The sequence below is a fragment of the Mesoplodon mirus genome (genome assembly GCF_964341445.2).
Source record: "Mesoplodon mirus genome assembly, chromosome: 3".
Classification (NCBI taxonomy): Eukaryota; Metazoa; Chordata; class Mammalia; order Artiodactyla; family Ziphiidae; genus Mesoplodon; species Mesoplodon mirus.
In genome coordinates this window covers 81,542,683-81,555,845 of record NC_138978.1, presented here as the reverse complement: position 1 = coordinate 81,555,845, position 13,163 = coordinate 81,542,683, and the positions used below count along the sequence as shown (strand labels likewise).

General features: G+C 45.8%; 1 pseudogene across 1 annotated transcript in view; it reads right to left on the bottom strand.

Moving 5' to 3' along the window:
- Nucleotides 1-4,074: 4,074 nt before the first annotated feature.
- LOC309799161 (protein FAM170A-like) overlaps nt 4,075-13,163 on the bottom strand; it is a 179,218-nt pseudogene continuing 170,129 nt past the window's right edge. Inside the window, exons 3-4 of the transcript in view lie at nt 4,550-4,769; nt 4,075-4,091 (exon numbers count right to left, since the gene is read on the bottom strand). The product of the transcript in view is annotated as a protein FAM170A-like (transcript). The remainder of the gene's footprint in view (nt 4,092-4,549; nt 4,770-13,163) is intronic.

Genomic DNA, 13,163 nt, shown 5'->3' with positions numbered 1-13,163 from the left:
GTAGAAACACAAATGATAGAGAAATGGAATTACACTCAAGTTTTTCTTTCCTCCTTTCCTGATTTATTCTAATCCTCCATGCTAACATGATGAACTATTTGTTAGGTAAAGTTTCAGACATTTTCTACCCATGCACACTTTTCTTCTTTTCACATAAGAGTGTGAACTAGGTCACTTTCAACATGCTGTGATTCTGTGATTCCCTGTCTCCCACCGAGTCATCCACTGATAAAGTCATCTGTTTCACGGAGAACTATTTCCAATAGCTAATAGCCAATGTCTGTGGAGTGCTTACTCTGTGTCGGTTTCTTGTAACTACTTTACAGATCATTTGTACAACGTAGCCATGGACCAGGTACAATTATAAATCCCAAGGCACAGAAAAGGGCAGATAAGTACAAATAAATACAGAGGCCAAGTGACTTGCCCAAGACACTGGAGCAAATCAAAATCCATGCCTCTGTAATCATTTTGCTCTATTGCCTCTGTCTGGGAGGCTTGATGATTTGGCAACTAAAACCTTAAATATCATGTTCCATTTTTATATCTGTGACACAAGCGTGGGCTGTGATATGGGGTAACTAACCTGACTACTTTTGAAAACCCTTATGCACCTGGATGAAAGTAAGCCAGGGACTGCAAGCTATAGATTTAAGGTTTCCTACCAACTTTTCAAAATAGCTTCTTGAATGCAATTTACGTAGTGTCAAGTCTAGGATGTAGTCCAAATAGTAACAGAAAAATGGAGATATGTAGAAAAATACTTAAAGTTGACAAGTATTAGGAGTGTAGTATTTTTGGGGCCAGCGTGTAGACCACAGGAAAACTTGCTGTTTCCATCCCAAAGGGAAGAGCCCTACGTTGCAACTGCCAAGGTCCCTGGGGCAGCAAGTGTGCTCACTGCTTAGTAAAGAAGCATCCTCAGTTTGATAGAATCATATGGGAGCCTTACATTTGGTTAGCAGTTCTACATTCTTGATGTAATAATATTTTCAGGGTGTGGGAGGGTATCAAGCTCTGAAAATACCCTTGGAGAGATTTGCTTATTAAGTTTGGCTTTTTCAATCTCCCTACTACTTCTTGACTAAACACCAGGCGGTTTCCTTCACTTTTCAGAACCATGTTGTTTTTCCCTTGTCTAATGAGCTTTGAAAGACTTTTGATTGAGCTATTAAGTTTGGGGAAAAATAAACATCTCTTTAAAATAAGGCAGATAATAACAATGACAAGTAGAAAAAGCTCTAAAACAGAGAATATCCTCCATTCTAGCCAATGACTGGGAGTGGAAGGTGCGTGCTCGCTGTCCAGGACATAGAAGTAAAAGCTGAGGAGGCGCTGAGGCGTCTCCTGGATCTCTATGAGCCTCCATCATTTCTGCTGAGTAGGGTTGACAGATAAAATATAGGCTGTTTAGTTAAATATGAATGTTTGAAAAACAACGAGTACATTTTGAAGATAAGTATGCCCCAAATAGTTCATAGGATCTACTTATACTAAAAATAATGACTTATTATTCATGTGAAGTTCAAGTTTAACTGGGTATCCTGTATTTTTATTTACTAAATCTGACAGCCCTACTGATGATCCACAATGGAGGCAGTTGAGGAGCGGTACATGCTGGCTCTCGGACAGTCAGAAATGGCTTCAGCAGATCCAGGTACAGTATGAAATTCTTTTTGGATGTAGCTCAGAAGCCATGTCCAGCCCTTGACTGCAAGTACTGCCTCGGGTTTCCCTGAGGTGGGATAAACCTTCCTCTTAATGGCCTTTTGGTAAGTCTGGAAGACCATATCCAAGGGGAGCCCCAAAGTCAGTTTCATCCTCACAACCATGTTTCCAATTCCTGGAATTGGCTGCATGTGACTCACAAGAGCTGAGGAGGTTTGTGGAAATTGGGAGTGTCATAGCTCGAACCCTTTGTAGGTAAAGTTTTGCTGTTGTGAGAGTTTTAACAGGAGCAATGTGAAAGACTCCATGTCCCCAGGTAGATAGAAATAATCCTGTTCTACCTGTGTGTATGTGACAAGTCTCTAATAGTTCAGAGAGCAAGTATCTGGTCTTAGAAAGAGTGATCCAAGCTTGGATGTTTCTGGTGACAAGGCAAGGTCCTGAGTTTCAAGTTCACCTTTTATGGTTGAGGAGACAATAAGGTGGTCAGAAGGGAAATCATGGAGGAGACCTTGGCTTCATCCATCGTGCAGGCTTGTATATGTGGTTCTATGTAGATTGTGTTTCAAAGGTGGAGCTTGTTTACAACTATGAACATTCTCCGATGTGCTTTTTGGACCTTCATTCCCAGAGCGAGAGCAGTGCCGAGGCTCTAGAAATGCCATGGATATTCTGAGCTGTCAGTGGCATTTCCCCGGTACTGTTCCCTTGGTGCCGCTCCTTGAAATGTCCAAAGGGATTATCATGTGTCTTGTGGCGGGTCCTAGCATTGTGAAAGGAAGCTGCTGCACCTGGCTCAGAGGATTTCGGATGTGGTGGGAGGAGGAGTAGTACTACGACTATAAATTGTATCACAGCATATCTATTCCATCTTGAGAGTGGGGTTGGGGGGTTATGAAGGGGGGCTTTTATTGTACTTTTATACATTGTACCCTTGAAACTAATTCAATTTTTTAAAATTAATTAATTTATTTTGGGCTGCATTGGGTCTTTGTTGCTGCTAGCGGGCGTCCTCTAGTTGCAGAGAGCTGGGGCTCCTCTTGGCTGTGGTGCACGGGCTTCTCATTGCAGTGGCTTCTCTTGTTGCGGAGCATGGGCTCTAGGCACGCAGGCTTCCGTAGTCGTGGCACGTGGGCTCGGTTGATGTGGCACATGGGCTCTAGAGCCAGGCTCAGTAGTTGTGGTGCGCGGGCTTAGTTACTCCGTGGCACGTGGAATCTTCCCAGACCAGGGCTCGAACCCATGTCCCCTGCATTCGCAGGCATATTCTTAACTACTGCTCCACCAGAGAAGCCCAATAATTCAGTTTTTTATAAAGAGAAGATTCCTAATATTATTCCAAAATTTTAAAAATATGTAGTTGGATAACACTATGAAAAATTAACTGATATATTCTTTTATTATTTCTCTTTGCTCCCTGGATTTCTTTTCCTCATCCAGTCAGCTAGGCACTGTGAGCTCACTGCATTAGGAAGGTAAAGACTCAGCAGAAATGAGGCAGAAAAAGAGAAACTTCTCAGCTTTGGAATGTTCACAACGGAGGCCACAGTAAAACAGGTGAGAATTCTGTGAACAAAAAATAAATGTCGTCTCAAATGCAAAAAAGTATTCTCTGCACTGGGAGGCAGGAGAGGGAGGGAGGGAAGGACTGAAGGAGAGAGATCAGTGTGGCCAGGGACATGGAAACTGTGCTTGAGGACGATATGCCCAGGAAGAGAATCAGAAGCTGGAGAAGATTCAGCCTGCACGTGATCATTGCCTCCAGCCAGCACCCTCATCTCAGACGTTGGGAAATTCAGAGAGAGAGTGGGAGTACGTCAGGAGGGCCACGCGCAGAGTCTGTGTGGCAGGGGTTGTGGCCGTTCCCTATTTGTGAGGAGTCCCCAGCAATTTGCAGGCCTCTTCTGGAAAATGCTGGCGGACGTCTCTAGTGCTTATGTGAAAGCTTGTTCACAAACCTTGAAAGATACAGATGTAGATGACAGATAGATGCATAGATAGAAAAATGTCATTAAATAAAAGCTCCAGGAAAGGTTTGGAAAATGCCCTTTATTGCATAGGACGCTTCTATTGTCATATGATGTTAGACTGAGTGCCGGTCCCTTCATCCTCCTTCAGACCATGGCATTCGGTCTGCTACTCTCCCGAGGGTCCTTTCTTCTCCCTGGAAGGGATAAAACAAATGAGGTAGAACAGGAAGAGACAAGAAGCACTCCAAGCTCTGCTGGTCAGGGTTACCCTCCAGCATTGCCTTAATGCTCAGAGCCACACACACCACAGTGAGCTTGGCTCCAGATCAACTACCACGCAACGAAGGTTCTGGAACATTTCCATATCTCGGGGGACCTCATTTCCACGTGACTCTCTTTCATATTCCCCTTTGTCACAGAAGGCTAGGTACAGTGGTCAGGGTGAGATCTCGCCTCAGGCCCAAGCCTCTCAGACCTCAAAGTTCTGGTCCTGCAAGGGCCCCTGTCCTCTCTTGAGACCACTCCTGGCTCTCTCTGCTGAGAAGGAGCTGCTGGCAGTACGTCCTCTAAGAGTTGAGGTCCATCGTGCAGACCCTGAGAAAACTCCTAGGAAAAGGCTCCACCTTCTTGTTTACGTCAACAGAGGTCAATGCCTTTGTTAGTGCTGGGTGTGTCCCATTTGATGCAACTGCAGAGCCATTAGGTAAACCAGCACATGTGTGCGGCCCCTTCCCTTAGACTCCTCTGGGCCCTCGTGACATAGGCTCAGAAGACTGCCAGCCTCAAGCCTTACCTCTTCCAAGGGACGGCCACACCGTCTTCCAGGATCTTCTGTCCCATGAATCTCAGTTGCTGTTTGGAACTCAAAGGAGAGAAAAGACCCTGCCTGCGGGGTCTCTTTGGGCTGGGGCCTTCCCCCGTGGGCTGCTCTCCCTCATTCTCCTTTTCTTCTTGCTTCTCTTCCTCTTCCTCCTCCTCCTCCTCCTCCTCCTCCTCCTCCTCGTTCTCCTCCTCCTCCTCCTCGTCCTCCTCCTCAGGGGTGCTCTCGGATTCCACATTGCCCATCCACTGGGCCATGTTGAGATGAAAGACATGGCAGCTGAAGCCCTGCAGGACGCCGAACTTCACGTGCTGCTGGAGGATCTCCAAGGTGTGGAAGACCCGGCAGCAGGCCATGCACCTGAAGCCGGTCTCCATGGTCAGCATCCAGTCCGCTGTCTTGGCGCTGGGTCTCTCCTCGACGGCAGGGGGCCCTGATGGGCTGCCTGGCTCTGCCCTTTCCTCATACTCTTTCTCCTCCCCAGTGGGCTCACTGTCAGACAGGAGGCTTTCGGTGGACACATCAGAAGAGGGGTCAGTGGCTACTGCGCACACATCCTCAGGAAGGGTCACTTCTTCTATCCTCAGCTGCTTTTCAGGCAACTCCAAGGGTTTCTTTGTCTTCCAGGAGACAGCGACACCCTTGTTCACTTGTACCTGCATGTAGTATATTTTCATGCCCCTTTCCTCTTTGTCTGGGTGCAGATAGTTCTTACAGGGTGAAGAGGGTGAGGAGGAGACACAGTGTGATGGGGAAGCGGTCTCTCCTTCTTCCTGATCCTGGGCTAGGGGTGGTCTAGGCTGGGCAGTGTCTCGATGAAATCTCCGGATTCCTGAAAAAGGAAATTAAAATCATAATAACATGCATGGGCCCTGCCGGAAGCTGAGGGAGCAGGTGTGGTAGACGAGAGAGGGACATTGGCACGACATAGCTATGTCGTGAGCTTGGTGTCTGTTGGCCGTAGGACGGAGTGGTGTATCTGGTGTCATCTGTGAGCTTTTCATGTGCGTGGGGGGGGATACTGGAGCGGTGTCTGTATACAGGGGTGTGGAGTATGGTGGTGAGGGCTGTAGTATGTGAGGGATGCGGCTGGATGCGTGTACGACGAGGAGTGTGAGTTTGGGAATATCGGTGGTGCATTCCTTGTGGAATGGGGCTGTGGTGCAGGAGAGTACTTTGGAGCACGTGCTTGGGGTTGATGTGCACTGAGAAGGGCGGTGCCTGGAGGGCGCATGTATGTGTGAGCTCTGTGCACCTGAGCCTGATGGTCCTGCTCTCAGGCTGGAGGTGTATGATGCAGAACTCTGTCCTTCTCTGGAAGCAAAGGCAAAGACAAAGCCTACATTTTCCTCTGAAGATGCTTAATCTGGTCCCTCTTCCCTCCACCTCAAGCCCAGACCTTTCCGGCCCCTGCTCCTTGACTTCCCCACCATGGTAGTAGCAGTATTCACACACACACACCCAGACTCAGCTGGCATCCACGCCCTCGGAACAGCTCAGCCATCCTGCCCAGGCTCCTCCACAGAGCCCTCATCACCTCTGATGACCCTGGATTTCCTCTCAGCCTCCCTGGGATCTATGTGCCTCCTGCCTCACAGCCAAGCACACCCTCACCTGAGGAGCCCCGCGCCGTTACCAGCGTAGCTGAGCTTGCGCAGAGTAGAAGTACGGAAGAAGTATTTAGAGGCAGAGGAGACCTCCCCTGCCCCTGGGCTTCAGCCTTGGGCCACCACAGTGGATCCAAGCAGAGGGGGATCCTCTTGTGACTTCGAGATTCCTGAGGGAGGAATGAAAGGCTCAGGGTGGGTTCATCAGTCCTCTCTCCACAAATATTTACTGAGTGTGTGACACGTGTAAGGTGCAGTGAATACACACAGTTGAGAGTGTGGTTCCCAGTGGATCCTCCAGGATTTAATTCCAATCAATACTTATTCTCTCACTGTCTAGTTGGTAATGTAGGCCTCGGTGGTGACTGTGAGTGTGTGGGAAGTGTGAGTGATGTGTATCAGTTAAGTCTGTGGTAAGTGTGGGGTTGGCATGGGGAGCACAGTGCAGACGTGTCTATCTGTGTCTGTGGCCTTTGTGTGCATGGTTTCTGTTCACAAGTCAGGAATTCTGGGACATGTAACTTTTCCTCATTACATGGTGTGGCTTGTATTTATGGTGCGTGTTCATTCCTTCATTCACCAAGATTCAGTAAGCAGCTACTCCTGTGTATCCGGCACTCTTCCAGTGTTGTAGTCTTTGGTAACGCTGCACATTCTAGTAGGGGAAGACACACACTAAACAAAACTACAATAACTATATAATACATCAGCTGGTGGTAAGTATATAAGGGTTGCCAGACTTAGCGAACAAGAATACAAGGCACCCAGTTAAATTTCAGTTTCAGATAAACCCAGAATAATTTTTTAGTGTAAGTATTCCCATGCAGTATTTGGCCTGACTTAGTTTTAGTGTAAGTATGGCCCATACAATATGTGGGACATACGGACACTGAAAAATTACTTGTTGTTTATCTGGAATTCAAATTGAACTGGATAGCCCATATTTTCTCTGGCAATCCTGACATGGGTTACTGAGACTGTGGTTTACTGTGGTTTGTACAAAGCGGGTCTGGCATTACTCAAGAATGTGTTATAAGTGTGGTGTGTAAGACACGTGACTGGTTCTTACAGAGGTATTTAGAGATGGCTGAAGTTAGCTGTGTTTGTGCAAGAGTTGAGGAGATACATGTATATATAGTGTGTGTTTGTGTGTGTGTCCTATATATATAGTGTGTGTGTCTATATATATATCTCATCTCCAGCGTTTGGTGTTGGAGGAGAGGATTGTGATACAGGTGGGTTGTATGAGAACGTAGTACAGGAGGGATCCGTGTATATACCTCCATGTGCTGTGTGTGGTTTTGTAAGGAAGTTATATGTGGGGTGTGTGATATTTTTGCTGCATCAGAGTGTACATGGGTGTATGAGTTACTGTCTCATAAAACACCCCTAACAAGAATTCTGTATACACTCTTACGTACACCGAGTGTCAGCCAGGTCCAGGCAGGGTGACAAGAATTTTACCATGCAGACTTTATATCTGGTAAGCACTCTACCCCCATTCATCTCGCTCTTCTCTGCATTACCACACACACACACACACACACACACACACACACACACTCACACACACACACACACAGGAACATAGAGCAAAATATTCTGAATGGTCAGGGGCAGTCATTGCCTTTCCCAGCCTGTCCCAGCCACTGCCTGGAAATCTGCCTGCTGTCTAGAGCTCCATTCCCAGGGCCCATCGTACAGTCTCCAGGGACCTGGGCCTGGTAGGAGCTACTGGGCTTTAATCTGGGGCAGAGGCCTCTAGCTGGAGCTCTGGGGTGACCACCCCCTCCCAGGGCAAGCTACTCGCCTACATTTAATGCACGCAGGCACCACGTGGCCCGTGGCTCTCAGAGCTCCCCGCAGGACCCTGAGGACATTTCTCACCCCCGCTCACGTGGTCTCAGTCTCTGGAAAACCCTTCCCTTCCCTTGATCTCCTTTGGGAAATTCTTCCTGTTGAAGGAATAAAACCTCCTTGCTTTCAATAGGACACCATCCCTAGACAAACAATCTTCTTTCAAAGTGCATTCCACTTGTCAAGATATTTTTCAACAGGGCCTTCAACTCATGGGGCTTCTCTTTCCACTTTGGTAAAAGAGGCCAAGCAACTCATGGGTCTCTCTCAGCATCCTTGCATCCTTCACATCCCCCACCTCATGACCCCAGGGAAAGATCCAAGAGAATAAGAGAGAAATCGGGGACTGAGAAAAGCTGCACCTCTAGGTCTGTGCAAGCAGGATGCAGCCTGCTATGAGTCCGACAAAGCTCCAGGCCCGGCTGCCCCAGGAGAGAGTCCTCAGACCAGCGGAGCTGACCTCCCATCTCCCAGGGGGCATCTGGCCGTTCTGTGCCGTCTCACACCACAGGGACCCTCCGGATAGATACGGCAGCATCAGTGAGACAAGGTCTCTCGCTCCCTGCTTCACAGGTGACACGTTCTCAGTCCCCCGCTTCCTAGAGAAGCTTCAGTTTGGCAGAAACCCATGTGCCCCAGACAAGTTGCCCCCCACATACCTCCTCCGTTCTCGGCAGTTTCCTGGGACTCTTCATTTCCCAGATGTTTCCTCTTTTGTCGCCGTTCCATCGTACCAACTAGAAGTCTCCCTTAGAAGATGCCTCAAGAGATGTCCAACTCCTCCTCTTCCCTACAGGTTGGCCCTTCTTGGCTCTTGGGCAATCCGTTGGAATGATTCAATACAAATAAAAATGGTCAAGTCTCCTAAATGGCTGAAAAACTTGTACCACTTGGTGAACCACCAGTACTGCCTAGTGCTCACCAGGGCTGTTATGTTTGCAAGGTTGCCAGGCGCACAGTGGAATTCTGTGACCTCAGTGATGACATCAGAGCATTCGGTGGACCTAGGTTGAGCACAGTGTCTGCAGTAGCACAGGCCCCATTTTCAAGAACAATTCCTTTTTCCCAGCCGAAGCTTTCCCGTGAAAGGGAAAGGTTCATACCATATCTATTATAAATTGTATCATACCATGTCTATTATAAAATTCACATTTTGATTGGAGATCTTTTAATGTCTTTTCTAGAGAGCTTTAATATGAATATTTTAAATGGTCTCCAGTTTCCCTGTGGATTATTGACATTTTAAACTCTGCACTTCAATTTTCCCTCAATACGTGTAATTTTGTCACGGCTATTTCTGTACTTAAAGATGAGGAACTATATAATTGATTTCTTCATTTTTTCCCCATCTCTTTCCAAGGTGCTGCATTTGATTGTGTCTTGCGACTGAGTGAAAAATGCTAGTCCTTGAGTCAGGACATTGGGCCCTTTAGCAAGTAACTCAACCTATCTGGGCTTCAGCTTCTGTATGTGTGATCAAGAGGCTTGGACTAGCTGACTTTTCAAATGCTGTGTTTCTTTGATTCACTCTCACTTACTGATCTGCTCCTTAAGAAGAGGGTCTGTTCTCATAAAGTAACAACAGTCTTTTCCTAACCTTAGGTTGGGCGGAGTTTATCTGTTCGTACTCAGTTTGTTAGTTATATTGCCTTCTACGTATGCTTAGCTCTAAATAATTTATATGGCTCTTGTGACAATTTTTAGATCTTCTTTTTTTCTTATTTTCTTTTACAGTTTCTAATTTGTTATCGCCAGTGTAGAGGAGCCTGATTGACTTTTAAAATTTATTGATCTTGTATGTGTGTGCCTTGTTGAACCGTCTTATTAGTTCCTGCTAGTTTATCTGTGGGTTCTTTTGGGTCTCCTAGATAAATGAGCCTATTAAATGTAAATAATGTGTTCTTTGGATAAAGTTTATTTTCTTGCATCTCTCTATATAGAAGCAATATGTTGAATTGATTTAAATATTTAAATACTTACATACCTGTTATCACAATCTAACATTCTTTATCTTATTTTCTTTCAATCAATATTATGTTTTCAAGATTTATCCACGTGAATCCATATAGATCTAGGTCTTTGATTTTTGACTGTTTGATATTATTTGATCACATGCATATAGCATCATTTATTTTCCATTCAAGCATTATTGGACACTTGGATTGTTTCCCTCCCTTCTCTAGAACAAACATTTCCTAGAATATCCCTGAAGATGTCTGACAGTCGAGAAGGGCCAGGCTGCCCGAAGGATTGCTACTTGCTTTTAGCCACCTTCCAACAGGCCGTCTCCAGCCAGCAATTTGAAGCACAGCTGAAATGAGAACTGCCCCAAATGTGAAGATCTTAGGAGCTTCCTAGAAGGTGGGAGGTTAATGATAGGCATCCTGCTGGGATCCCAGGGGAGTCTGAGCTGGCCTGAAGCTCATCTTCCTCCTCCACCTCTCAAGAGAAATGTGGAGGAAAGAAGACTTCAAAAACTGTGAGCAGGCAGAGGGAGAGATATTGGGGGCCAAAGCTGTAACTGAGGTCTTGGAGTGGGCTGTGAGCATGCAGAGCCTCTAGAGAGCCAGGCTCTGCCTTCTGAGAACTTCTCCCCTAAGGCTGCTCATAATTCACGTGATACCAGCCATATAGATCCGACTTGGCCCACACTGTCACAGAAAGCCTTATCAGAATCTCTTCTTCTTCATACACTCTTGTGTCTGTTACTTGGTTATTGCCTTTGGTACTCCACTGATGTGAACCACAGTCGCCAGGGGATGGAGGACACTAGTGGCCCATCTTGCTCTGTGGCCTCAGTCCACAGCTTGAGGGTAAGGGAAGAGGCCAAATGAAGGTCAAGAAGGAAAGATGGAGTTTGAAGAGAAGACCTGAGTTAAGGGTGTCTTCTCAAGTCTTGATGACTGAAACGTAGCTCCAGTACCTGAAGTCCTGCTTGTTCTCAAGGCTGAGCGCGGGGCTGGGTGCACTCAGTGAAGGAACCGTGTACACTTAGTATTTCCTTGCTTGCTCACACTTGCCCTCCTCTGATACACCCTCTGCAAGACTGATCTTCCCCTGAAACAACTTTCCACCTGCCACTGTCATCTCATGAACATTTGCTTCCCCTTCCTAGTGTCCCCCTAGAATGCCATTGCAGCCAATTCATAATTTGATAATCATGCTGCTTACCATATTCTCAGCAACTTCTGATAAATTTTATTCACTTTATTCCATAGTCTTCACCCATCAATAATCTTCCTTAACTTCCTAGCTGCAGGTTAACCCATTCGGAATCATTTCTTTTTCTTTCTCTTCTTTGGCAAATCCTTTCTATCTTTTAAGGTCTTTTTCTTGTCTCTCTACCATCCTGCCTTCCTGAACTTCTTTTTTTTCCGTTTAAGTAACCTTTCAATCTCCTTCCCCAGTTTCCTCATAAACATTGAGAGTTTATTCCTCACACGTTAGACAGCGGTTTATGAATGGCCAGGCATAACGGACTCAGAATGAGTTGGCACCCCCGAGGTACCTGTCTTGCTGGGGAACCACAGGTGAAGGGCTGGCTGCTGGACACATGTTTGCATGGAGTCAGGCTGAGTGGCCTCAGGGTGTTTGCCCTGCCCTTGTGTGTGTTTCTCCCTAGTTGGTTTCCTTGTCCAGCCACCTGTGACCTCCCTCCATCCAGCCCAGGGAATCCTTCTCATCACAGGGGTAGGATGTTTGTCTCATTTTCCATCACATCCTTTCCCCAAAGTTTGGTTGTGAGTTGTTCCCATTCCAAAGACCTTTCCTCTTTGAAGAGAAAAGAGAAAATCTTGTCTCTCCTTTCCTCTCACTTCACTTCTGCTCTATTATCTCCTCCGTCCAGAATGGCCCACTGACTCACATGGGTGTAGTTCCGAAGATGGCAAGAACTGCCAGCAAGTCTGAGATAATAATACGGATGGATCAGGAAAACTTGCAAACCTTTATCCCGCCACATTAAAAAAAATTGCACTTCCAGTGTATTCAGAGTCTCAGTGTAGAAACACAAATGATAGAGAAATGGAATTACACTCAAGTTTTTCTTTCCTCCTTTCCTGATTTATTCTAATCCTCCATGCTAACATGATGAACTATTTGTTAGGTAAAGTTTCAGACATTTTCTACCCATGCACACTTTTCTTCTTTTCACATAAGAGTGTGAACTAGGTCACTTTCAACATGCTGTGATTCTGTGATTCCCTGTCTCCCACCGAGTCATCCACTGATAAAGTCATCTGTTTCACGGAGAACTATTTCCAATAGCTAATAGCCAATGTCTGTGGAGTGCTTACTCTGTGTCGGTTTCTTGTAACTACAGATCATTTGTACAACGTAGCCATGGACCAGGTACAATTATAAATCCCAAGGGACAGAAAAGGGCAGATAAGTACAAATAAATACAGAGGCCAAGTGACTTGCCCAAGACACTGGAGCAAATCAAAATCCATGCCTCTGTAATCATTTTGCTCTATTGCCTCTGTCTGGGAGGCTTGATGATTTGGCAACTAAAACCTTAAATATCATGTTCCATTTTTATATCTGTGACACAAGCGTGGGCTGTGATATGGGGTAACTAACCTGACTACTTTTGAAAACCCTTATGCACCTGGATGAAAGTAAGCCAGGGACTGCAAGCTATAGATTTAAGGTTTCCTACCAACTTTTAAAAATAGCTTCTTGAATGCAATTTACGTAGTGTCAAGTCTAGGATGTAGTCCAAATAGTAACAGAAAAATGGAGATATGTAGAAAAATACTTAAAGTTGACAAGTATTGGGAGTGTAGTATTTTTGGGGCCAGCGTGTAGACCACAGGAAAACTTGCTGTTTCCATCCCAAAGGGAAGAGCCCTACGTTGCAACTGCCAAGGTCCCTGGGGCAGCAAGTGTGCTCACTGCTTAGTAAAGAAGCATCCTCAGTTTGATAGAATCATATGGGAGCCTTACATTTGGTTAGCAGTTCTACATTCTTGATGTAATAATATTTTCAGGGTGTGGGAGGGTATCAAGCTCTGAAAATACCCTTGGAGAGATTTGCTTATTAAGTTTGGCTTTTTCAATCTCCCTACTACTTCTTGACTAAACACCAGGCGGTTTCCTTCACTTTTCAGAACCATGTTGTTTTTCCCTTGTCTAATGAGCTTTGAAAGACTTTTGATTGAGCTACTAAGTTTGGGGAAAAATAAACATCTCTTTAAAATAAGGCAGATAATAACAATGACAAGTAGAAAAAGCTCTAAA